Source organism: Chiloscyllium plagiosum, unplaced genomic scaffold, assembly GCF_037043375.1.
Source record: "Chiloscyllium plagiosum isolate Xiang-an unplaced genomic scaffold, Cpla_swu_hap1 HiC_scaffold_5, whole genome shotgun sequence".
Classification (NCBI taxonomy): domain Eukaryota; kingdom Metazoa; phylum Chordata; class Chondrichthyes; order Orectolobiformes; family Hemiscylliidae; genus Chiloscyllium; species Chiloscyllium plagiosum.
In genome coordinates this window covers 133915157-133939145 of record NW_028270143.1, presented here as the reverse complement: position 1 = coordinate 133939145, position 23989 = coordinate 133915157, and the positions used below count along the sequence as shown (strand labels likewise).

At 46.0% G+C, this 23989-nt stretch overlaps 1 protein-coding gene across 2 annotated transcripts in view; it reads left to right on the top strand.

The window, feature by feature from the left end:
- The first annotated feature begins 3759 nt into the window (after positions 1 to 3759).
- The window catches only part of LOC122550354 (alanine aminotransferase 2-like), a 178106-nt gene continuing 157876 nt past the window's right edge, over positions 3760 to 23989 (top strand). The window contains exon 1 of one of the 2 annotated variants that reach the window (XM_087987702.1): positions 3760 to 3905. The gene's annotated coding sequence lies outside the window, so the exon portion shown is untranslated. The remainder of the gene's footprint in view (positions 3906 to 23989) is intronic. The other variant, XM_087987705.1, reaches the window with a different exon arrangement.

Genomic DNA, 23989 nt, shown 5'->3' with positions numbered 1-23989 from the left:
TTACGAAGAGGTTAAACAGGCTATTTTAAGTGCTTATGAATTGGTACAAGAAGCTTATAGACAGCAGTTCAGAAACACAAAGAAGGAACCAGGTCAGACTTACGTTAAGTTTGAAAGAATTAAACATATTCATTTTGATAGATGGGTGCAGCCTTAAAAAGAGATAAGACCTATGAGTCTCGAAGAGAGATTATTCTGCTGGAGGAGTTTAAAAACACTTCCAGAATTCACATGGATGACCAGAAAGTTCAAGAAGTGAGAAGAGCAGCAGAGATAGCAGATGAATACACATTGGTGCATAAGGTGAAATTTAGCTTCCAGCAAGAACTTCATCCTGAGAGGCATAGAAATTGGGAGAAGGGGAAATCCTTTACAACAATCGACAATGGTGCCATGGTCATCATTAGACTCTTAATTCCAAATAGTTTATTGAAGTCAAATTCCACTATCTACCTTAGTAGGATTGAACGCAGGTCCCCAGAGCATTACCTGTGTTCCTGGATTAATAGTCTAGTGATAATACCACTCAGCTTTATGTGATCCATGTCAGATTCAGTTTGGTTGCAATCCTGTGAAGTGCCTTGTAACATTTTATTTTGTAAAATGTTATACTGTCATGATTCCAGTTGATGATTTACTGTAAGTGTCCTTTTACAGACTGAGGTCTGGCTTGAAGGATATGTTTATTTATTTTGTTTAACCATACAAAACAAAGAGTAGAGCACACTAATAGTTTAGCACAGGTTAAAAATGAAGACCAAGAGGGTGAAAAGGAGGAGAAGGGCCTTTAGTGTTTCCACTGTGGTAAAGTGGGGCACGTAAAGTCATAGTGCTGGTCATTAAAGAAAACCACTGTGGGAAAAGATGTGGTAAAAGAAGCTAAGCCAGTGGCATTAGTGAAAGTAGGAAAGGAAACCCCAAGAAAAGCCAAGAAGCTGTAGGAGCATGCACAGCCTAGGCAGAGGCTGAATACGGAGTTACTGCCTGATCTCTACAAAGAATTTGCCTCTGTGGGTAAAGTTTACTCAGAAAGAACAGGGGAGAAGAGAAAGAAGTTATCATTTTGAGAGATACAGGATCTAACCAGTCTCTAATAGTAAGAGATTAATGAATTTGCACTCTTTCTGACCTGTTACCCGAGAGTGTGGTAATTTGAGGGATAGATGGGCAGAAATTTAGCTTTCCCCTATGGAAGATCAGGTTGGAGTGCCAACACAGGACTGGCAAAGTAACACTGGGAGTAATTGATAGAGTGTCAGTTCCAGGAATCCAGTTCATTCTTGGGAATGATTGAGCAGGGTCCAAGGTGGGAGTGACACCCCTTGTTGTGGAAAAGCCTAAGGAAGACCAGGAAACTGAGGAGTTAAAAGAAAAATATCATGGTATTTTCCCAGACTGTGTAGTAACAAGATCCCACTATCATAAGACTTTGCCCTTATGGATAAGGTTTACTCAGGAAGGACAAGGGGAGAAGAGAAAGAAGTTATCATTTTGAGAGATACAGGATCTAACCAGTCTCTGACAGTAAGAGATGAATGTATTTGCATTCTTTCTGACATTACCCAAGAGTGTAGTAATTTGTAGAATAGATGGACAGAAATTTAGTGTTCCCCTATATAAGGTCAGGTTGGAGAGTCATCTCAAGACTGGGGAAGTAAGAGTGGGAGTGATTGACAGAGTGTCAGTTCCAGGAATCAAGTTTATTCTTGGGAATGATTTAGCAGGGTCCAAGGTGGGAGTGACATCCCTTATTGTGGAGAAGCCCAGGAAGACCAGGAAAATGAGGAACGTGCTCTGGAATTTTTCCAGACTGTGTAGTGACAAGATCCCAATATCGTAAGTCACAACAAGAAGCAAAAACTAAAGAGAAAGGTGAAGGAGTTAAAGTTCAGTTAGTGGGCACCCTGATTTATGTAATGGTGCAGGAAAAACCTGAACAGGCAGTGGGCCAGACAGAAGTGTTTAGTCCTGAAAGGGTACGGGACTTGCAACAGAAAGACAAGACGATAAAAGATATATATGTTGATGCATACTCAGAAATGGAATCAGAATGTATTCTTGATGGTTATTATCTTATAGTTAGAATCCTCAGACGAAAATGGAGACCATGGCAGGTTAGTTCAGAGGAGAAATGGGCTGAAGTGCACCAGATTGCGTTGCTGGGAGCATAAAGACAGGAGATATTACGGGTAGCACATGAACTATCTATAGGAGGTCACCTAGGGGTACAAAAGACTCAGGCTAAGGTACAAAAACATTTTTGGCCTGGACTGCATAAGGATATGGTTAACTTTTGCCGTATGTGTCATACATGCCAAATGGTAGGTAAGCCACAGGAGGTGGAGAAGTCGATGTTTCGGGGGTAACCTGAAGAAAGGATATACCCAAAATGTCAACTTCATCCGCTCTTGATGCTACCTAGCTTGCTGTGTTCTTCCAGCCTCCTGCTTGTCTAGATTAGATAAGGAGGGTAGATTTCCTTCCCTAAAAGACATTATTGAGCCAGGTGGCTTTTTACAACAATCAACAATGGTGTCATGGTCACCATTAGACTCTTAATTCCAGATATTCTATAGAAGTCAAATTCCACTATCTGCCGTAGCAGGTCCCCAGAACATTATCCATGTTCCTGGATTAATAGTCTAGTGATAATACCACTCAGCTTTATGTGATCCATGTCAGATTCGGTTTGGTTGCAATCCTGTGAAGTGCCTTGTGACATCTTATTTTGTAAAATGTGATACTGTCATGATTCCCGTTGATGATTTACAGCAAGTGTCATTTTACAGACTGAGGTCTGGCTTGATGGATATTTATTTTTATTTTATTTAACCATACAACTGAGCTTAAACTTTCTCCATTTCAATTAACTCCTTCAGGTTTGGAACTTTTAAACTTGTCTATTCAAACTGATGTGGAGGTGCCTGGGGTCAACAAAGTTAAAAATCATGCAACGCCAGGTTATAGTCCAACAGGTTTATTTGGAAGCATTATAACTTGCTATTGTGTGATTTTTAATTTTATTCAAACTGAGGTAAGCTATTTCTTAACAGTCCTGAGCTACTTTCCTTTCTCAGGAGATTTTACTGTTTTACACACCAGCTTCAGCCTAAACTTCTATAAAACTGTCAAACTGAAACTTAAAAACTATTAGTGCTTCTCCTAAGCCAAAACTAATTCCAGAATCTTCTGTCAGAAAGTCTAGTGCATGATTGCCTTTCAATTGTTTTCTCTCTCTCTCACAAGGCAAACAATTTACTAATAGTATCTACAAACTATGCCTGTGTATTAAGAAGAAATCAGCATGGCTACAAAATTTCTTACAAATTAATCATTAAATGTTTTCAGACACTCAGACTAAAACTCACATGCCACTAATTCAAAACCCAAACTCTAAGTGAATTATATTAAAATATCGACTTAACAACCTAAATGCAACATACTGTTGTTGCTATTACACAATTCAAAATGAGTCAGGCAGCAACAATAGTGATGGTTAGGAATACCATGCATGTGGTGCCCACGTTGTGACCGTGCCAATGAATGTACTGTATTACAGTTATTTGAAGGGAGAGATCATTCGAGAGCTCTCAAAAGGTTAATGGAATATCGAAGACATGCAAACAAGTTTGGCATATGCTCAAGTGAAGGCATGAAAATGCATATAACCATCCAACTACATCTGCCTGCAATACATGCTGGGTGACCCATAGAGAAAAAAGTAATGAAATAAATGGTGTGGGAAACAGTTTGACCAGTTAGAGACTCAAAGGATCAACAACTGCAAAGAGAACCATCCTCTCCCTCGGCAGTGATCTATTCAGTGTTTCTCGTCAGTGACTGTCTTCACTTCAAGCATCAAACAAGTTCCAACTAAACTCAACTCCAAGCTCAGAAGCTGCACAGTGAGTGAGAAATTATGAAAGTAAACAAAATGTTGTTATTTATTTCCAGGGGTTAGAGACCAGCAATAAAGATATCCTGTTGCAGTTGTACAGAGCTTTGGTGGGACCTGAAGTGTACTGTTTTGGTCTCTTTGTCTAAGGAGGGTTGTAATTACCATAGAGGGAGTGCAACAGAGATTTGATTTGATTTTGATTTATTGTCACATATACCTAAGTACAGTGAAAAGTTTTATTTTGCATGCATTAGGGGCAGATGATAACATACAAGGACATACAGATCATAGGGTGCTTAGATAGAGGCATATAAGGTTACATCCTGTAGGAGGGAAAAGTTGATGGGAGTGCAGGTCCATTGTACCTGAAGGTTGCTGCACAGGTGGATAGAGTGGTCAAGAAGGCATATCATATGCTTGCCTTCATTGGACGGGGTATTGAGTATAAGAGCTGGCAGGTCATGTTAAAATTGTACAAGACATTGGTTTGGCTGCATTTAGAATACTGTGTAGAGTTCTGGTCGCCACGTTACCAAAAGGATGTGGACGCTTTAGAGAGGGTAGGAGAAAGTGAGGACTGCAGATGCTGGAGATCAGAGCTGAAAAATGTGTTGCTGGAAAAGCGCAGCAGGTCAGGCAGCATCAAAGGAGGAGAATCGACGTCTGAAGAAGGGCTCATGCCCGAAACGTCGATTCTCCTGCTCCTTTGATGCTGCCTGACCTGCTGCGCTTTTCCAGCAACACATTTTCAGCTTTGGAGAGGGTGCAGAGAAGGTTTACGAGGATGTTGCCTGGTATGGAAGGTGCTAGCTATGAAGAGAGGGTGAGTAGGTTAGGTTTATTTTCATTAGAAAAAAGGAGATTGAGGGGGCACCTGATTGAGGTTTACAAAATCACGAAGGGTATAGACAGGGTGGATAGACACAAGCTTTTTCCCACGGTGAAGGATTCAATAATGAGAGGTCACGCTTTCAAGATAAGAGGTGAAAAGTTGAAGGGGATACACGTGGCAAGTACTTCACACAGAGGGTGGTGGGCGTCTGGAGAGATGCGGTGGAGAGCATCGTCGATCACGTCTGGGGGGAAATTGCGGTGTTTGAAGAAGGAGGCCATCTGGGTTGTTGGGTATTGGACCTCTGGGACACCTCTGGGACACCCGGACCAACCACCGAACAACCCAGATGGCCTCCTTCTTCAAAGACCGCAATTTCCCCCCAGACGTGATCGACGACGCTCTCCAACGCATCTCCTCCACTTCCCGCTCCTCCGCCCTTGAGCCCCACTCTTCCAATCGCCACTAGGACAGAACCCCACTGGTCCTCACCTACCACCCCACCAACCTCCAGATACATCGTATCATCTGTCGTCATTTTCGCCACCTCCAAACGGACCCCATCACCAGGGATATATTTCCCTCCCCTCCCCTATCAGCGTTCCGAAAAGACCACTCCCTCCGTGACTCCTCATCAGGTCCACACCCCCCACCAACCCAACCTCCACTCCCGGCACTTCTCTGCAACCTCAAGAAATGCAAAACTTGCGCCCACACCTCCCCTCTTACTTCCCTCCAAGGCCCCAAGGGATCCTTCCATATCCGCCACAAATTCACCTGCACCTCCACACACATCATTTACTGCATCCGCTGCACCTGATGTGGCCTCTATATTGGGGAGACAGGCCGCCTACTTGCGGAACGTTTCAGAGAACACCTCTGGGACACCCAGACCAACCAACGCAACCACCCCGTGGCTCAACACTTCAAGTCTCCCTCCCACTCCACCAAGGACATGCAGGTCCTTGGACTCCTCCATCGCCAGACCATGGCAACATGACGGTTGGAGGAAGAACACCTCATCTTCCGCCTAGGAACCCTCCAACCACAAGGGATGAACTCAGATTTCTCCAGTTTCCTCATTTCCCCTTCCCCCACCTTGTCTCAGTCAAATCCCTCGAACTCAGCACCACCTTCCTAATCTTCTTCCTGACCTCTCCGCCCCCACCTCCACTCCGGCTTATCACCCTCACCTTAACCTCCTTCCACCTATCGCATTTCCAAAGCCCCTACCACAAGTCCCTCCTCCCTACCTTTTATCTTAGCCTGCTTGGCACACCCTCCTCATTCCTGAAGAAGGGCTCATGCCCGAAACGTCGATTCTCCTGCTCCTTGGATGCTGCCTGACCTGCTGCGCTTTTCCAGCAACACATTTTCAGCTCTGATCTCCAGCATCTGCAGTCCTCACTTTCTCCTACAGATGCTTAAGAATTGACTGACAGGTTTAGACAGTACATTTGGATCGGCTTAGGCTTGGAGGGCCGAAGGGCCTGTTCCTGGGCTGTAAATTTTCTATGTTCTTTTGTTCTTTGAGGTTCACAAAAGCGACATTAGATTTGAAGTTAGAGATAACAGCAGGGGAGAAGCTGGTCTTAACCTGTTGGTGTATGTGTTAAGCTTCTGTATCTTTTGTTTGACAGAAGGGGTTGGAAGAGAGTATAACCAGGGTGGGAGGGGTCTTTGATGATGTTGGCAGCCATTCTGTGGCAATGAGAAGTGTAGATGGAATCCATAGATGGGGTTTGGCTTGCGTGATGGTCTGGGCTGGGTTCACAACTCCCTTTCGTTTCTTATGGTCCTGGACAGAGCAGTTGCCAGACCAGGCTGTGCTGCACCCAGACAGAGTGTTTTCTATGGTACATCTGTAAAAGTTGGAAATTGTTGGTTATCATTACTCCTAGGAACTTGACGTTCTCAACCCTGTCCACCTCAGCTCCATCGATGTACATGGGGGCACGTCCTCTGCCTTTCTTTCTAAAGTCAATGATCAGTTCTTTAGTTTCACTGACATTGAGGGAGAGATTGTCTTCTTTGCACCATGACACCAAACATTCCTGTATTTTGACTTGTCATTGTTTGATATCTGGCCCGAGGAAGGTGGTGTTGGAAGCAAACTTGTAGATGGTGCTTGGATGAAGTTTGCTCACATGGTCGTGAGTTTACAGAGAGTATAGTAAGGGCTGAGAACGCATCCTTGTAGGGCGCCAGGATTATCATGGAGGAGGTACTGTTGTCGATCTTTACTGATTGGGGTCTGTGGGTGACGAAGCTAAGGATCCAATTACAGAGGGCAGAGCTGAGACCTAGGCAGTCTGACATCTGCAGCAGTGAGAGAGGGAAGTGGTGTATCCAGGGTTGAGAGAATGTTGCACTGTCGGAACGTCAGTTCTTCAGGTCTTTATTTCAAACATAATGTTAAAATTATGTGGGGTAGCATGGTGGCTCAGTGGTTAGCACTGCTAATTCACAGCATCAGGGTCCCAGGTTTGATTCCAGCCTCAGGTGACTGCCTGTGTGGAGTTTGCACATTCTCCCTGGGTCTGCGTGGGTTTCTTCCCACAATCCAAAGGTGTGCAGGTCAGGCCATGCTAAATTGCCCATAGTGTTAGGTGCATTAGTCAGAGAGGAATGGGTCTGGGTGGGTTATTCTTCGGAGGGTCGGTGTGGACTGGTTGGGCCGAAGGACCTGTTTCCACGCTGTAGGGAATCTAATTTAATCTAAAATGAAACCTCAAGGTAATTGATGAGGAATTGAAAGGAATGTACCTAGCTTGATATCCTGAGGCCTTAAAAAATTACAAAGCTTTAACCTTTAAGAAACAATGGTTTTCTCCAGGCTCGAGAACTGTGTCCAATTCTAATTTCTGCAGTTTGGGTTGGATATCAAAAGGAGATGGCGTGGAGGGGAAGACCAAATGGAAGAAGCTAGAATTGTTTTCCTCAGAGTAGGGAAAGTTCTGGGAAATTCTTGCAGAAGTTTTGATATAGTAAGGAAGAAAATATAGTTTCCTGATCAAGACTGTTTGTGGTTCGAGGGACACAGATTGACCATTATTGTGAAAAGAACCAGAGAGAGTGATGAAGACAGTTGTTTATACGCGATGTGTTATATTATGGAATGCCCTGTCTGAACACCTGGTGGAAGCAGATTCAGGAATAACTCTCAAACGTGAGTGGGACTGTTTGAAGAGACAGATCAGGGTGGTGTTTTAACAGCAGGGATGTGTGGCTACGGAAGGTGCTGGAGACATTCCAGATTAGATACAAAATGTTAACTGTTTCTCTCCACACATGCTGCCAGATCTGCTCAGTTTCTCCAGTATTTTCTGTTTTATTTCAGATTTCTAGCATCCAGGATACTTTGCTTTTATTTGAGGGTCATGTTGTCAATTTGCTAGCTCTTTCAGAGGACTAGCACAATCCTGATGAACCAAAGGTTTTACCACAGGGTGGCATAAAGAGTTTTGGATCATGCCAGCTACTGTTGTTGAAGAGCCGATAGAGGGCTGGGGGTGTCACCTTGGGATCAGTGAAGTGGAGAAAGGTTTATGCAATTCAGAGGGTGGGTTCAAAATAGTCAGACAAGTTCTCTCATCCCCAGTGGCTCAGTGGTTAGCTCTGCTGCCACACAGCACCAGGGACCCAGGTTCAATTCCAGCCTCGGGCGACGGTCTGTGTAGAGTTTGCACAATCTCTCCATGTTTGACAATAGACAATAGGTGCAGGAGTAGGCCATTCTGCCCTTCGAGCCTGCACCACCATTCAATATAATCATGGCTGATCATCCTTAATCAGTATCCTGCTCCTGCCTTATCTCCATAACCCTTGATTCCACTATCCTTGAGAGCTCTATCCAACTCTTTCTTAAATGAATCCAGAGACTGGGCCTCCATTGCCCTCTAGGGAAGAGCATTCCACACAGCCACCACTCTCTGGGTGAAGAGGTTTCTCCTCATCTCTGTCCTAAATGGTCTACTCCGTATTTTTAAGCTGTGTCCTCTGGTTCGGCACTCACCCATCAGCGGAAACATGTTTCCTGCCTCCAGAGTGTCCAATCCTTTAATAATCTTATATGTCTCAATCAGATCCCTTCTCAGTCTTCTAAACTCAAGGGTATACAAGCCCAGTCGCTCCAGTCTTTCAGTGTAAGGTAACCCCACCATTCCAGGAATTGACCTTGTGAACCTACGCTGCACTCCCTCAATAGCCAGAATGTCTTTCCTCAAATTTGGAGACCAAAACTGCACACAATACTCCAGGTGTGGTCTCACCAAGACCCTGTATAGCTGCAGAAGAACCTCTTTGCTTCAATACTCAATCCCTCTTGTTATGAATGCCAGCATGCTATTAGCCTTCTTCACTACCTGCTATACCTGTGTGCTTACCTTCATTGACTGGTGTACAAGAACACCCAGATCTCTCTGTACTGCCCCTATACCTAAATTGATTCCATTTAGGTAGTAATCTGCCTTCCTGTTCTTGCCACCAAAGTGGATAACCATACATTTATCCACATTAAACTGCATCTGCCATGCATCTGATCACTCACCTAACTTGTCCAGGTCACCCTGTAATCTCCTAACACCCTCATCACATTTCACCCTGCCACCCAGCTTAGTATCATTAGCAAATTTGCAAATGTTATGACTAATAACATCTTCTATATCATTAACATATATTGTAAAAAGCTGCGGTCCCAGTACTGATCCCTGCGGTACCCCACTGGTCACTGCCTGCCATTCCGAAATAGAGCCGTTTATCACTACTCTTTGTTTCTTGTCAGCCAACCAACTTTTAATCCAAGTTAGTACTTTGCCCCCAATATCATGCGCCCTAATTTTGCTCACTAACCTCCTATGTGGGACTTCATCAAAGGCTTTCTGAAAGTCCAGGTACACTTCATCTACTGGATCTCCCTCGTCCATTTTCAGAGTTACATCCTCAAAAAATTCCAGAAGATTAGTCAAGCATGATTTCCCCTTCATAAATCCATGCTGTCTCTGACCTATCCTGTTACTGCTATCCAGATGTGTCGTAATTTCATCCTTTATAATAGACTCCAGCATCTTTCCCACCACTGAGGGCAGACTAACTGGTCTGTAATTTCCTGCTTTCTCTCTCCCACCTTTCTTAAAAAGTGGTACAACATTAGCCACCTTCCAGTCCGTAGGAACTGATCCCGAATCTATCGAACTCTGGAAAATAATCACCAACGCATCCACGATTTCTCGAGCCACCTCCTTCAGTACCCTGGGATGTAGACCATCAGGTCCCGGGGACTGATCAACCTTCAGACCTAACAGTCTCTCCAACACCAATTCCTGGCAAATATAAATTCCCTTCAGTTCAGGTCCTTCAGCCACTGTTACCTCAGGGATATTGCTTGTGTCTTCCCCAGTGAACACAGATCTGAAGTAACAATTCTATTCTTCCGCCATTTCTTTGTTCCCCGTAAAATATTCCCCTGTTTCTGTCTTCAAGGGCCCAATGTTAGTCTTAACCATTTTTTTGCCTTTCACATACCTAAAAAAGCTTTTACTATCCTCCTTTATATAATTGGCCAGTTTACCTTCGTACCTCATTTTTTCTCTGCATATTTCCTTCTTAGAAATCCTCTGTTGTTCTTTAAAAGCTTCCCAGTCCTCCGTTTTCCCACTTATCTTTGCTATGTTATACTTTTTCTCTTTTAACTTTATATGTTTCTTAACTTCCCTCGTCAGCCACGGCCACTCCTGCCTCCTCTTAGGATCTTTCTTCCTTTTTGGAATGAACTGATCCTGCATCTTCTGCATTATACCCAGAAATACCTGCCATTGTTCCTCCACTGTCATCCCTGCTAAGGTATTGCACCATTGAACTTTGGCCAGCTCCTCCCTCATAGCTCCATAGTTCCCTTTATTCAACTGAAATATTGTCACTTCTGATTGTCCCCTCTCCCTCTCAAATTGCAGATTGAAGCTTATTGTATTATGGTCACTACCTCCTAATGGCTCCTTCACTTCGAGGTCCCTGACCAATTCTGGTTCGTTACACAATACCAGATCCAGAATTGCCTTCTCCCTGGTAGGCTCCAACACCAGCTGTTCTAAGAATCCATCTCGGAGGTACTCCACAAAGTCTCTTTCTTGAGGTCCAATACCATCCTGATTCTCCCAGTCTACCTGCACGTTAAAATCCTCCATAACAAATGTAGTGACATCTTTGCGACAGGCCAATTTCAGCTCCTGATTCAACTTACATCCGACATCCAGACTACTGTTTGGGGGCCTGTAGATAACTCCCAAGAGAGTCTTTTTACCCTTAGTATTTCTCAGCTCTATCCACACTGACTCTACATCCCCTGATTCTAGGTCCCCCCGCGCAAGGGACTGAATGTCATCCCTTACCAATGTGGCCACCCCACCCCCTCTGGCCGTCAATCTGTCCTTACGATAGCATGTATAGCCTTGAATATTCATTTCCCAGGCCCTGTCCACTTGAAGCCACGTCTCAGTTATCCCCACAATATGCTATCTGCCAATTTCCAAATGAGCCTCAAGCTGATCCATCTTATTTCTAATGCTTCGTGCATTCATGTATAGTATTTTTAATTATTTACTGCCCTCACCCTTCCCATCAACTCCTATTTTACTCAATCTTACAGCATGATCCCTTTCTGAGTTTTCTGCTTCATTGATACCATTGTCTTTCTTGACTTCCCTTGTTCTAACTTTCCCTTCAATTTCCTTCTTAAACATCCAGTTTGTCCCCTCCCCCTTGCTACTTAGTTTAAACATAGCGGTGTTGCAGTAGCAAACCTGCCTGCCAGAATGCTGGTCCCCAACCTATTAAGGTGCAAACCGTCTCTCTTGTAGCATTTATGCTTACCACAAAACATACCCCCATGATCCAAGTTTGCCTGGGTTTCCTCTGCTCTCCCCTCCCACAATCCAAAAGATGTGCAGGTCAGGTGAATTGGCCATACTAAATTGCCCGTAGTGTGTAGGTTAGGGGCATTAGTCAGCGGTAAATATAGGGTAGGTAAAATATACTCTTTGGAGAGTCGGGTTGGGCTGAAGGGCCTGTTTCCACACTGTAGGAATTCTAATTCCAGGTTTCTTATAATAGTGTGCACCTTGCTCAGAAAACTCAACCAGGAGATTTATATTCTAATATTAGTTCTAATATTTACCTTTGACACTGACTGTGAGTTAGAATCCATACAATGCAAGTCCTTTCACTCTCCTCTCTGACAATGTCACATTGCACAAAGTATATTCAAATTACCCCAATGAAACAGCAATAGCTCTGATCTTTATTTTATTGCTAACTGAAATAACACACAGCTGTCACACATACTGGGGTCACATCATAACAGGAGAAGGACAAAAGGACAACTGTTAAAACCTATCCAGTGACACAGTCGATGAAAGCCTTCCCAATAATCCAAACGGATTTAACTAAATGGAGAAAAGAAGAGATTGAGAAGTTGCTCAGTACTGAAGGACTGCTGCACTAGGCGATGCCTGAGTGGTATTATTGTTAGACTATTAATTCAGAGACCCAGATAATATCCTGGACACCTGGGTTTGAATCCTGCCATAGCAGATCGTGGAATTTGAATTTTATATTAAAACAAATCTGGAATTAACAATCTACTGATGATCATGAAATCATTGTTGATTGTTGAAAAACCCATCTGGTTCACTAACGTCCTTTCGGGAAGGAAGCTGCCATCTTTACCTGGTTTGGCCTATATGTGACTCCAGACCCACAGCAATATGGGTGACTCTCAATTGCCCTCTGAAATGCCCTAGCAAGCCATTCAGTTGTACCAATCGTGACAAAGTCTCAATGAAAGGAAACTGGACGGATCACCTGGCATCGACCTCAAAAAACAGAAAAGATAATGGCAGAAACAGCCCTGTCATCCTAGAAATGTCCTCCTTCCAAAATTGAGAGAGCTGTCTCACAGACTACTCAAGCAACAGTCTGACATAATTATACTCATGGAATCATACCTTACCGTCAATATTCCAGAGCCCACCATCCCCATCCCTGGATATCTCCTGTCTCACTGACAGGACACACCCAGCAGAGAGGGTGGCACAGTGGGATGCAGTCGGGAGGGAGTTGTCCAGGGAGTCCTCAACATTGACTCCAGACCTCATGAAGTCTCATGGCTTTAGGTTAAACATGGACAAGAAAACCTCCTGCTGGTTACCCTGTTTCAGAAGGGAGCAGTGCAAAAAATGGGAAATGTTAGGCCGATTAACCTGGCCTCAGTCATTCGTAAGATCCTGGAATCCATTGTGAAGGATGAGATTTCTCAATACTTGGAAGTGCATGGTAAAATAGGGAAAAGTCAGCATGGTTTCACCAAGGGGAGGTCATGCCTGACAAATCTGCTAGAATTCTTTGAGGAGATAGTGAGTAGGGTTAGACCAAGGAGAGCCAAAGGGTGTTATCCATCTGGACTTCCAGAAGGCTTTTGAAAGGTGCCACAGAGGAGGCTGCTAAGTAAGATAAGGGCCCACGGTGTCAGAGGCAAGATGCTAGCATGGATAGAGGATTGGCCTTCTGGCAGGAAGCAGAGAGTGGGGATAAAAGGGTCCTTCTTAGGATGGCAGCCAGTGACAAGTGATGTTCCGCAAGGCTCAGTGTTGGGACCACAACATTTCACTTTATACATTAATGATCTAGATGAAGGTACTGAGGGCATTCTGGCTAAGTTTGCAGATGATAAAAAGGCAGGTAGAGGACAGGTAGCATTGAGGAGGTGGGGAAGCTGCAGAAGGACTTGGACAGGTTAGTAGAGTGGGCAAAGAAGTGGCAGATGGAGGACAACGTGGGAAAGTGTGAGGTGATGCACTTTGGTTGGAAGAATAGAGGCATGGACTATTTTCTAAATGGGGAGAAAATTCAGAAATCAGAAGTACAAAGAGACTTAGGAGTTCCACACCAGGATTCTCTTAAGATAAACATGCACGCTAAGTTAGGAAAGCAAATACAATGTTGCCATTCATCTCGAGAGGACTAGAAAAGAAACGCGGGGAAGTACTTCTGCGGCTTTATAAGGATCTGGTCAGACCACATTTGGAGTATTGTGCGCAGTTTTGGGTCCCATCTCTCAGGAAGGATGTACTGGCCCTGGAACGTGTTCAGAGGAGGTTCAGGAGAATGGTCCTAGGAATGAAAAGCCTAACACATGAGGAACATTTGAGGACTCTGGGTTTATACTCATGGAGTTTAGAAGGATGAGGGAGATCTAATTGAAACTTACAGAATACTGGTTGGCCTGGACAGAGTGGACATTGGGAAGATGTTTACATTGGCAGGATAGGCACTGACCCAAGGGCACAGCCTTACAGTAAAGGGAAGGCCTTTTACAAGTGATAAGGAGAACCTTTTTTAGCAAGAGAGTGGTGAATCTCTGGAATTCACTGCCATAGAAGGCTGTGGAGGCCAGTTCTTTGAGTCTATTTAAAACAGAGATAGAGGTGAAAGGAAAGGCTGGTAGGTACAGGGAATGCTGGATGATGAAAGAAATTGAGGGTTTGGTTAAGAAAAAGAAGGAGGCATATATCAGGTATAGACAGGATAGATCGAGTGAATCCTTAGAAGAGTATAAAGGCAGTAGGAGAAAACTTAAGAGGAAAATCAGGAGCGCAAAAAGGGGACATGAGATAGCTTTGGCAAATAGAGTTAAGGAGAATCCAAAGGGTTTTTACAAATACATTAAGGACAAAAGGGCCTTGATTTTTATGTCCTCGTTGTCTACAGGAATAGTGCCAGTAGACTGGAGGATAGCAAATGTGGTTCCCTTGTTCAAGAAGGGGAGTAGGGATAACCCTAGTAACTATAGGCCGGAAAGTCTCACTTCTGTTGTGGGCAAAGTCTTAGAGAGAATTGTAAGGGATAGGATTTATGAACATCTGGATAGAAATAATGTGATCAAGGATAGTCAGCATGGTTTTGTAAGGGCAGGTCGTGCCTCACAAACCTTATTGAATTCTTTGAGAAGGTGACTAAGGAGGTGGACGAGGGTAAAGCGGTAGATGTGGTGTATATGGATTTTAGTAAGGCGTTTGATAAGGTTCCCCATGGTAGGCTACTGCAAAAAATACGGAGGTATGGCATTGAGGGTGAGTTGGAGGTTTGGATTAGGAATTGGCTGGCTGGAAGAAGACAGAGGGTAGTAGTTGATGGTAAAGGTTCATCTTGGAGTGCCGTCACTAGCGGTGTTCCGCAAGGATCTGTTTTGGGACCATTGCTGTTTGTCATTTTTATAAATGACCTGGAGGAGGGGCTAGAAGGTTGGGTGAGCAAGTTTGCGGATGATATGAAAGTCGGTGGAGTTGTTGACAGTGAGAAAGGATGTGTCAGGTTACAGCAGAATATAGATAAGTTGCAGAGCTGGGCAGAAAGGTGGCAAATGGAGTTCAATGTAGCTAAGTGTGAGGTGATTCACTTTGGTAAGAGTAACAAAAAGACGGGGTACTGGGCTAATGGTCGGATACTTGGTAGTGTGGATGAGCAGAGGGATCTTGGTGTCCATGTACACAGATCTCTGAAAGTTGCCACCCAGGTAAATAGTGTGGTGAAGAAGGCATATGGCGTACTGGCTTTTATTGGTAGAGGAATTGAGTTCTGGAGTCCTGAGGTCATGTTGCAGTTGTATAAGACTCTGGTGCGGCCGCATCTGGAGTATTGTGTGCAGTTTTGGTCGCCATACTATAGGAAGGATGTGGAGGCACTGGAACGGGTGCAGAGGAGGTTTACCAGGATGTTGCCTGGTATGGTAGGAAGATCGTATGAGGAAAGGCTGAGGCACTTGGGGTTGTTTTCATTGGAGAAAAGAAGGTTTAGGGGTGACTTGATAGAGGTGTACAAGATGATTAGGGGTTTAGATAGGGTTGACCATGAGAACCTTTTTCCACGTATGGAGTCAGCTATTACAAGGGGGCATAGCTTTAAATTAAGGGGTGGTAGGTATAGGACAGATGTTAGGGGTAGATTCTTTACTCAGCGAGTCGTGAGTTCATGGAATGCCCTGCCAGTAGCAGTGGTGGACTCTCCCTCTTTATGGGCATTTAAACAGGCATTGGATAGGCATATGGAGGATAGTGCTACATCGCTGAAGCCAAACGCCAACTCAAGGACACCTCTTCCTACCGCCCCCTTGACCATGACCCCACCCCCCCATCACCTCCCAGACCATACAGAACCTCATCACCTCAGGAGATCTCCCACCCACAGCTTCCAACCTCATAGTCCGGGAACCCCGCACTGCCCGGTTCTTCCTCCTTCCCAAGATCCACAAGCCTGACCACCCTGGCCGACCCATTGTCTCAGCATGCTCCTGCCCCACGGAATTCATCTCTACCTACGTCGACACTGTCCTATCCCCCCAGTTCAGAAACTCCCCACATACGTTCGAGACACCACCCACGCCCTCCACCTCCTCCAAGACTTCCGTTTCCCTGGCCCCCAACGCCTCATCTTCACTATGGATATCCAATCCCTCTACACCTCCATCCGCCATGACCAGGGTCTCCAAGCCCTCTGTTTTTTCCTCTCCAGACGTTCCCAACAGTAACCTTCCACCGACACTCTCATTCGTTTGGCCGAACTGGTCCTCACCCTTAACAATTTCTCCTTTGAATCCTCCCACTTCCTCCAGACCAAAGGGGTAGCCATGGGCACATGTATGGGCCCCAGCTATGCCTGTCTCTTTGGTGACTACGAAGAACAGTTGATCTTCCATAATTACAGCGGCACCACTCCCCACCTCTTCCTCCACTACATTGATGACTGCATTGGCACCACCTCGTGCTCTCGCGAGGAGGTTGAGCAATTCATCAACTTCACCAACACATTCCACCCTGACCTTAAATTTACCTGGACCATCTCTGACACCTCCCTCCCCAAGGACAGAACGCCCCTGGTGCTCACCTTCCACCCTACAAACCTCCGCATAAACCAAATCATTCGCCGACATTTCCGCCACCTCCAAAAAGACCCCACCACCAGGGATATATTTCCCTCCCCACCACTCTCCGCCTTCCGCAAAGACCGTTCCCTCCGTGACTACCTGGTCAGGTCCACGCCCCCTACGACCCACCCTCCCATCCTGGCACTTTCCCCTGCCACCGCAGGAACTGTAAAACCTGTGCCCACACCTCCTCCCTCACCTCCATCCAAGGCCCTAAAGGAGCCTTCCACATCCATCAAAGTTTTACCTGCACATCCACTAATATCATTTATTGTATCCGTTGCTCCCGATGCGGTCTCCTCTACATTGTGGGGACTGGACGCCTCCTAGCAGAGCGCTTTAGGGAACATCTCCAGGACACCCGCACCAATCAACCACACCGCCCCGTGGCTCAACATTTCAACTCCCCCTCCCACTCTGCCGAGGATATGGTGGTGCTGGGCCTCCTCCACCGCCGCTCCCTCACCACCAGACGCCTGGAGGAAGAACGCCTCATCTTCCGCCTCGGAACACTTCAACCCCAGGGCATCAATATGGACTTCAACAGTTTCCTCATTTCCCCTTCCCCCACCTCATCCTAGTTTCTAACCTCCAGCTCAACACTGTCCCCTTGTCTTGTCCGACCTGCCCAGCTCCTTTTCCACCTATCCACTCCACCCTCTCCTCCCTGACCTATCACCTTCATCTCCTCCCCCACTGACCTATTGTACTCTATGCTACTCTCTCCCCACCCCCACCCTCCTCTAGCTTATCTCTCCACGCTTCAGGCTCTCTGCTTTTATTCCTGATGAAGGGCTTTTGCCCGAAACGTCGATTTTGCCTGTCCTCGGATTTTGCCTGTCCTCGGATGCTGCCTGAATTGCTGTGCTCTTCCAGCACCACTAATCCAGAATATGGAGGTTAGTGGGCTAGTGTAGGTTCGGTGGGCTTGGATCGGCGCAACATCGAGGGCCAAAGGGCCTGTACTGCGCTGTATTTTTCTATGTTCTATGTAAAAGGGTAACTAGGGAGAGAGTAGGGCCCCTCAAAGATCAGCAAGGCAGTCTTTGTGTGGAGCCGCAGGAAATTAGGGAGATACTAAACAAGTATTTTGCATCAGTGTTTACTGTGGAAAAGGACATGGAAGATATAGAATGTGGGGAAATAGATGGTGACATCTTGAAAAATGTCCAGGTTACAGAGGAGGAAGTGCTGGATGTCTTGAAATGCGTAAAAGTGGATAAATCCCCAGGACCTGATCAGGTGTACTCTAGAACTCTGTGGGAAGCTAGAGAAGTGATTGCTGGGCCTCTTGCTGAGATATTTGTATCATCGATAGTCACAGGTGAGGTGCCGGAAGACTGGAGGTTGGCTAATGTGGTGCCATAGTTTAAGAAGGGTGGTAAGGACAAGCCAGGGAACTACAGACCAGTGAGCCTGACCTCGGTGGAGGGCAAGTTGATGGAGGGAATCCTGAGGGACAGGATGTATTTGGAAAGGCATGGACTGATTAGGGATAGTCAACATGGCTTTGTGCGTGGGAAATCGTGTCTCACAAACTTGATTGAGTTTTTTGAACAAGTAACAAAGAGGATTGATGAGGGCAGAGCAGTAGATGTGATCTACATGAACTTCAGTTCGACAAGGTTCCCCATGGGAGACTGATCAGCAAGGTTAGATCTCACGGAATACAGGAAGAACTAGCCATTTGGATACAGAACTGGCTCAAAGGTAGAAGACAGAGGGTGGGTGGAGGGTTGTTTTTCAGACTGGAGGCCTGTGACCAGTGGAGTGCCACAAGAATCGGTGCTGGGTCTATTACTTTTCATCATTTATTTAAATGATTTGGTTGTGAGCATAAGAGGTACGGTTAGTAAGTTTGCAGATGACACCAAAATTGGAGGTGTAGAGGACAGCGAAGAGGGTTACCTCAGATTACAACAGGATCTGGACCAGATGGGCCAATGGGCTGAGAAGTGGCAGATGGAGTTTAATTCAGATAAATGCGAGGTGCTGCAATTTGGGAAATCAAATCTTAGCAGGACTTATACACATAATGGTAAGGTCCTCGGGAGTGTTGCTGAACAAAGTGACCTTGGAGTGCAGGTTCATAGCTCCTTGAAAGTGGAGTCGCAGGTAGATAGGATAGTGAAGAAGGCATTTGGTATGCTTTCCTTTATTGGTCAGAGTATTGAGTCCAGGAGTTGGGAGGTCATGTTGCAGCTGTACAGGACATTGGTTAGGTCACTGCTGGAATATTCTGTGCAATTTCGGTCTCCTTCCTATCAGAAAAATGTTGTGAAACTTGAAAGGGTTCAGAAAAGATCTACAAGGATGTTGCCAGGGTTGGAGGATTTGAGTGATAGGGAAGGGTTGAATAGGCTGGGGCTGTTTTCCCTGGAGTGTCGGAGGCTGAGGGGTGGCCTTATAAAGGTTTATAAAATCATGAGGGGCATGGATAGGGTAAATAGACAAAGTCTTTTCCCTGGGTGGGGGAGTCTAGAACTAGAGGGCATAGGTTTAGGGTGAGAGGGGAAAGATATAAAAGAGACCTAAGGGGCAACTTTTTCATGCAGAGGGTGGGGCGTGTATGGAATGAGCTGCCAGAGGAAGTGGTGGAGGCTGGTACAATTGCAACATTTAAAGGCATCTGGATGGGTATATGAATAGGAAGGGTTTGGAGGGATATGGGCCGGGCGCTGGCAGGTGGGACTAGATTGGGATGAGATATCTGGTCAGCATGGAAGAGTTCAATGTTTCCATGCTGTACATATCTATGACTCTATAAGTTCTAGATTGCCAAGAGGATCAAAAGTTAAGGGGAGAAAGCAGGAAAATAGGGTTGAAAAACTTCTCAGCCATGATTGAATGGTAGTGCAGACTCGATGGGCTGAATGGCCTAATTCCTGCTCCTATGTCTCATGGTCTTATGGTACCATCCTCCATCTCTGATGAATTAGTATCCTCCATGTTGAATAACACTTACAGGAAGCATTGAGGATGGCAGGGGCACAGAGTGTACTCTGGGTGGGGGAGTTCAGTGCCCACCACCAAGAGTGGCTCAGTAGCAGTATTACTGATGGAGCTGGTCAGGTCCTAAAGGACATAGCTGCGAGACTGGGGGTGCGGCAGGTGGGGAGGGAACCAACAAGAGGGAAAAGCATAACTTGACCTCATCCTTACCCATCAGCTTTCTGCGGCTGCATCTGTCCATGACAGTATCGGTAAGAGTGACCACCACACAATCCTTGTGGAGACAAAGTCCCATCCTCATACTGAAAATAGTCTCCATCGTGTTGTGTGGCACTATCACCGTGCTAAATGGGACAGATCTAGCAACTCAAGACTGAGCATCCATGAGGCACTGTGGGCCATCAACAGCAGCACAATCTGTAACCTCTTGGCCCGGCATATCCCCCACTCAACCAGGATCAACCCTGGTTCAATGGAGAGTGCAGGAGGGCATGCCAGGAGCAGCACCAGGGATACCTGAAGATGAGGTGTCAGCCTGGTGAAGCGACCAAACAGGATTACTTGCATGGCAAACAGCATAAGCAGCAAGTGACAGACAGTGCTAAGTGATCCCACAACTCATGGATTAGATCTAAGCTCTGCAGTCCTGCCACATCCAGTCAGGAATGGTGATGAATCATGTACCTCACTAGAGGAGGAGGCTGTACAAATATCCCCATCCTCAATGATGGAGGAACCCAAGCACATCAGGGCAATTGATAAGGCTGAACCTTTCGTGTCAATTTTCAGCCAGAAATGCTGAGTGGATGATCCACCTCGGCCTCCTCTAGTGGTCCCCAGTGTCACAGATACCAGTCTCCAGTCAATTCAATTCACTCCACGTGATATCAAGAAACAGCTGGAGGCACTGGATACTGCAAAGACCATGGACCCTGACAACACTCCGACAATAGGACTGAAGAGCTGTGTTTCAGAACCTGTCGTTCCCCTACACAAGCTGTTCCAATACAGCTACAACACTGGCATCTACTGGACAATGGAAAATTGCCCAGGTATGTCCTGGACATTAAAAGCAGGACAAATCCAACTCAGCCGATTACCGCCCCATCAGTCTCCTCTCGATCCTCAGTAAAGTGATGGACGGTGTCAGTAACAGAGCTACCAAGCAGCACCTGCTCAGCAATAACCTGCTCAGTGACGCCCAGTTTGGATTCCCCCAGGGCCATTCAGCTCCTGACCTCATTACAGCCTTGGGTCAAACATGGACAAAAGAGCTGGATTCCAGAGGGGAGGGGAGGGGAGAGGGACAGCCTTTGACATCAAGGCTGGATTCGACCAAGTTTTGGAGATCAGTCATCTTAGCCCCAGGACATCTCTGCAGGAGTCCCTCAGGGTAGTGTCCTAGGCCCAACCATCTTCAGCTGCTTCATCAATGACCTTCCCTCTGCCATAAGGTCAGAAGTGGGGATGTTTGCCGATGATTGCACAGTGCTCAGCACCATTCGCGACTCCTCAGATACTGAAGCAGTCCGTGCTCCAATGCAACAAGATCTGGACAATGTCCAGGCTTGGGCTGACAAGTGACAAGGAACATTTGCGCCACACAAATGCCAGGCTATGACCAAGACCAATAAGAGACAATTTAACCACTTCCCCTTGACATTCAATGGTGTTACCGTCACTGAATACTCCACTTTCAACATCCTGGGGGTTATTGATCAGAAACTCAACTGAACTTAAACATAATGACTACAAGAACAGGTCAGAGGCTAGGAATACTGCGATGAGTAACTCACCTCCTGACTGCCCAAACTCTGTCCACTACCTATAAGGAACAAGTTCAGGAGGGTGATGGAATACTCCCCACTTGCCGCGATGAGAACAGCCCCAACAACACTCAAGAAGTTTGACACCATCCAGGACAAAGCTCAGTAGCAGCAACAGTAGCAAGATTCTCAGACAGCACCTTCCAAACCCACAAATACTTACATCTAAAAGGACAAGGGCAGCAGACACATGGCAACACCACCCCCTGCAATCTCCCCCCCAAGCCACTCACCATCCTGACTTGGAAGTATATTGCTGTTCCTTCAGTGTCACTGGGTCAGAATCCTGGAATTACCTCCCTAAGGGCATTGTGGGTCTACCCACAGCACATGGACTGCAGTGATTCAAGAAGATAGCTCACCCCCACCTTCTCAAGGGGCAACTAGGGACGGGTAATAAATACTGGGCCATGCCAGTGACACCCACAATCCAAAAACTGAATACATTTTTGAAAATCTGTCGGAGGGTCAGTACTGAGGGAGTGCCGCACTGTCAGAGGGTCAGTGCTGAGGGAGTGCTGCATTGTCAGAGGGTCAGTGCTGAGGGAGTGCCGCACTGTCGGAGGGTCAGTGCTGAAGGAGCGCTGCACTGTCGGAGGGTCAGTGCTGAGGGAGTGCCGCACTGTCAGAGGGTCAGTGCTGAAGGAGCGCTGCACTGTCGGAAGGTCAGTACTGAGGGAGTGCCGCACTGTCGGAGGGTCAGTGCTGAAGGAGCGCTGCACTGTCGGAGGGTCAGTGCTGAGGGAGCGCTGCACTGTCGGAGGGTCAGTATTTAGGGAGCACCGCACTGTCGGAGGGTCAGTATTTAGGGAGTGCCGCACTGTTGGAGGGCCAATGTTGAGGGAGCACCGCACTGTCGGAGAGTCAGTCCTGAAGGGGTGCGGCACTGTCGCGGGATCAATGCTGAGGGAGTGTTGCACTGTCAGAGAGTCAGTGCTAAGGGAGTGCTGGACTGTTGGAAGGTTAGTGCAGGTGAGTGGTGCACCGTTGGAGGGTCAGTACTGAGGCAATACTACTCTGTCAGAGAGTCAGTTACCTGGGACGCTGTGTTTCAGGAGGCAGTCACACCCGGTAGGTTAATGACTTCGAATTCAGTCAGTGGTTAGGGACAGGAGGGTGTGGCTCTGAGTGAGGCAGGTAAAGGGGTCCAGGAGGTAGTGCTGAAGGACCCTCAGCCCAACAGGTCCAACAGGTTGGAGATCCTTGCTCCGTGTGTGGATGAGGGCGGGAGTTGTAGGGAATGTGAGCAAACTGGCCATAACACTGTGATACAGGCAGCATTCGCAAGAGAAATGGAGTTGGAATCAGGGATAGTATAGCCAGGGGAATAGACACTGTTCTCTGTGACCAGGATCGCGAGTCCCGAGGCTGTGCTGCCGGCCTGGTGCCTGGGTTCGGGATATCCCACCTGGGCTGCAGAGGAAGTGGAGTGGGAGGGGGGAAGATCCAGTTGTTGTGGTCCCCATAGGTACCAATGATATCGGTAGAATGAGGTTTGGCTGAGGGAATATCAGCAGTTCGGGGCTAAATTAAAAAGCGGAACCAAAAAGGTAACAACCTCTGGATTATTATGTGTTATGACATGGGGGTGAACCCTTCTGTTCATTAAACCAAAGCCCCAGAAAAGCTTACCTCACCTCGTAATCTGTTAAAATATGAGTGACCGAGAACTCCCCAAATTCCACTATTTAAAGAAAATAATATCAATTTATTTTTTACGTCTAAAACTGAACATTAAACAACAATTATTCACAACTCTAAACCCCCTTTCTCTTAACTGCCTATTATCTGCCTCCAACTCTATAATAAAATACTGTTCCAATTATTAAAATTACATCAACTTAATTTCAAAACCATATAACAGCTGTCATCTTCAGAGTCTTTCTTCTTCCAGCTTAAGACTTCCCTGGGTCGTCTACTTTCTTTTATTGTGAATATGTTTTATATGAAAACATACCTTTGATAGAGAGTGTTTCCTAATTTCTTGGCTCTCGATGGCAGTTATTCTGTCTGATTTTCAAAATGCCTTTTTTATATCCCCAACATCAGATCATCTCATTGGTTCAATGTTGGCAAAACAATAAATTCAAACTCGATTGGATTTTAGCATCCTGGGTCATAATTTAAACTGATTGATTAAATTCAAATTTTTGTCATAAACACCAACTCAGGTATCTGTTTCACAGCCAAATGTTACAGGAGGATTAGGGGAGATGTCAGAGGCAGGTTCTTTACACAGAGAGTGGTGGGTGCGTGGAGTGCACTGCCAGTGATGGGAATAGAGTCATACACATTAGGGACATTTAAGCGATTGCTGGACAAGCACATGGTCAGCAGCAAATTGAGGGGTGTGTAGGTTAGGTTGATCTGAGATTAAGATAAATGATTGGCACAATATCCTGGGCCAAAGGGCCTGTACTGTGCTGTACTGTACTGTTCTATGTTCTATGTGCAGCAATAAATGAGAAAAATAGAAAAATAAGAGTTTAGAATAACAGTCCTTCCAA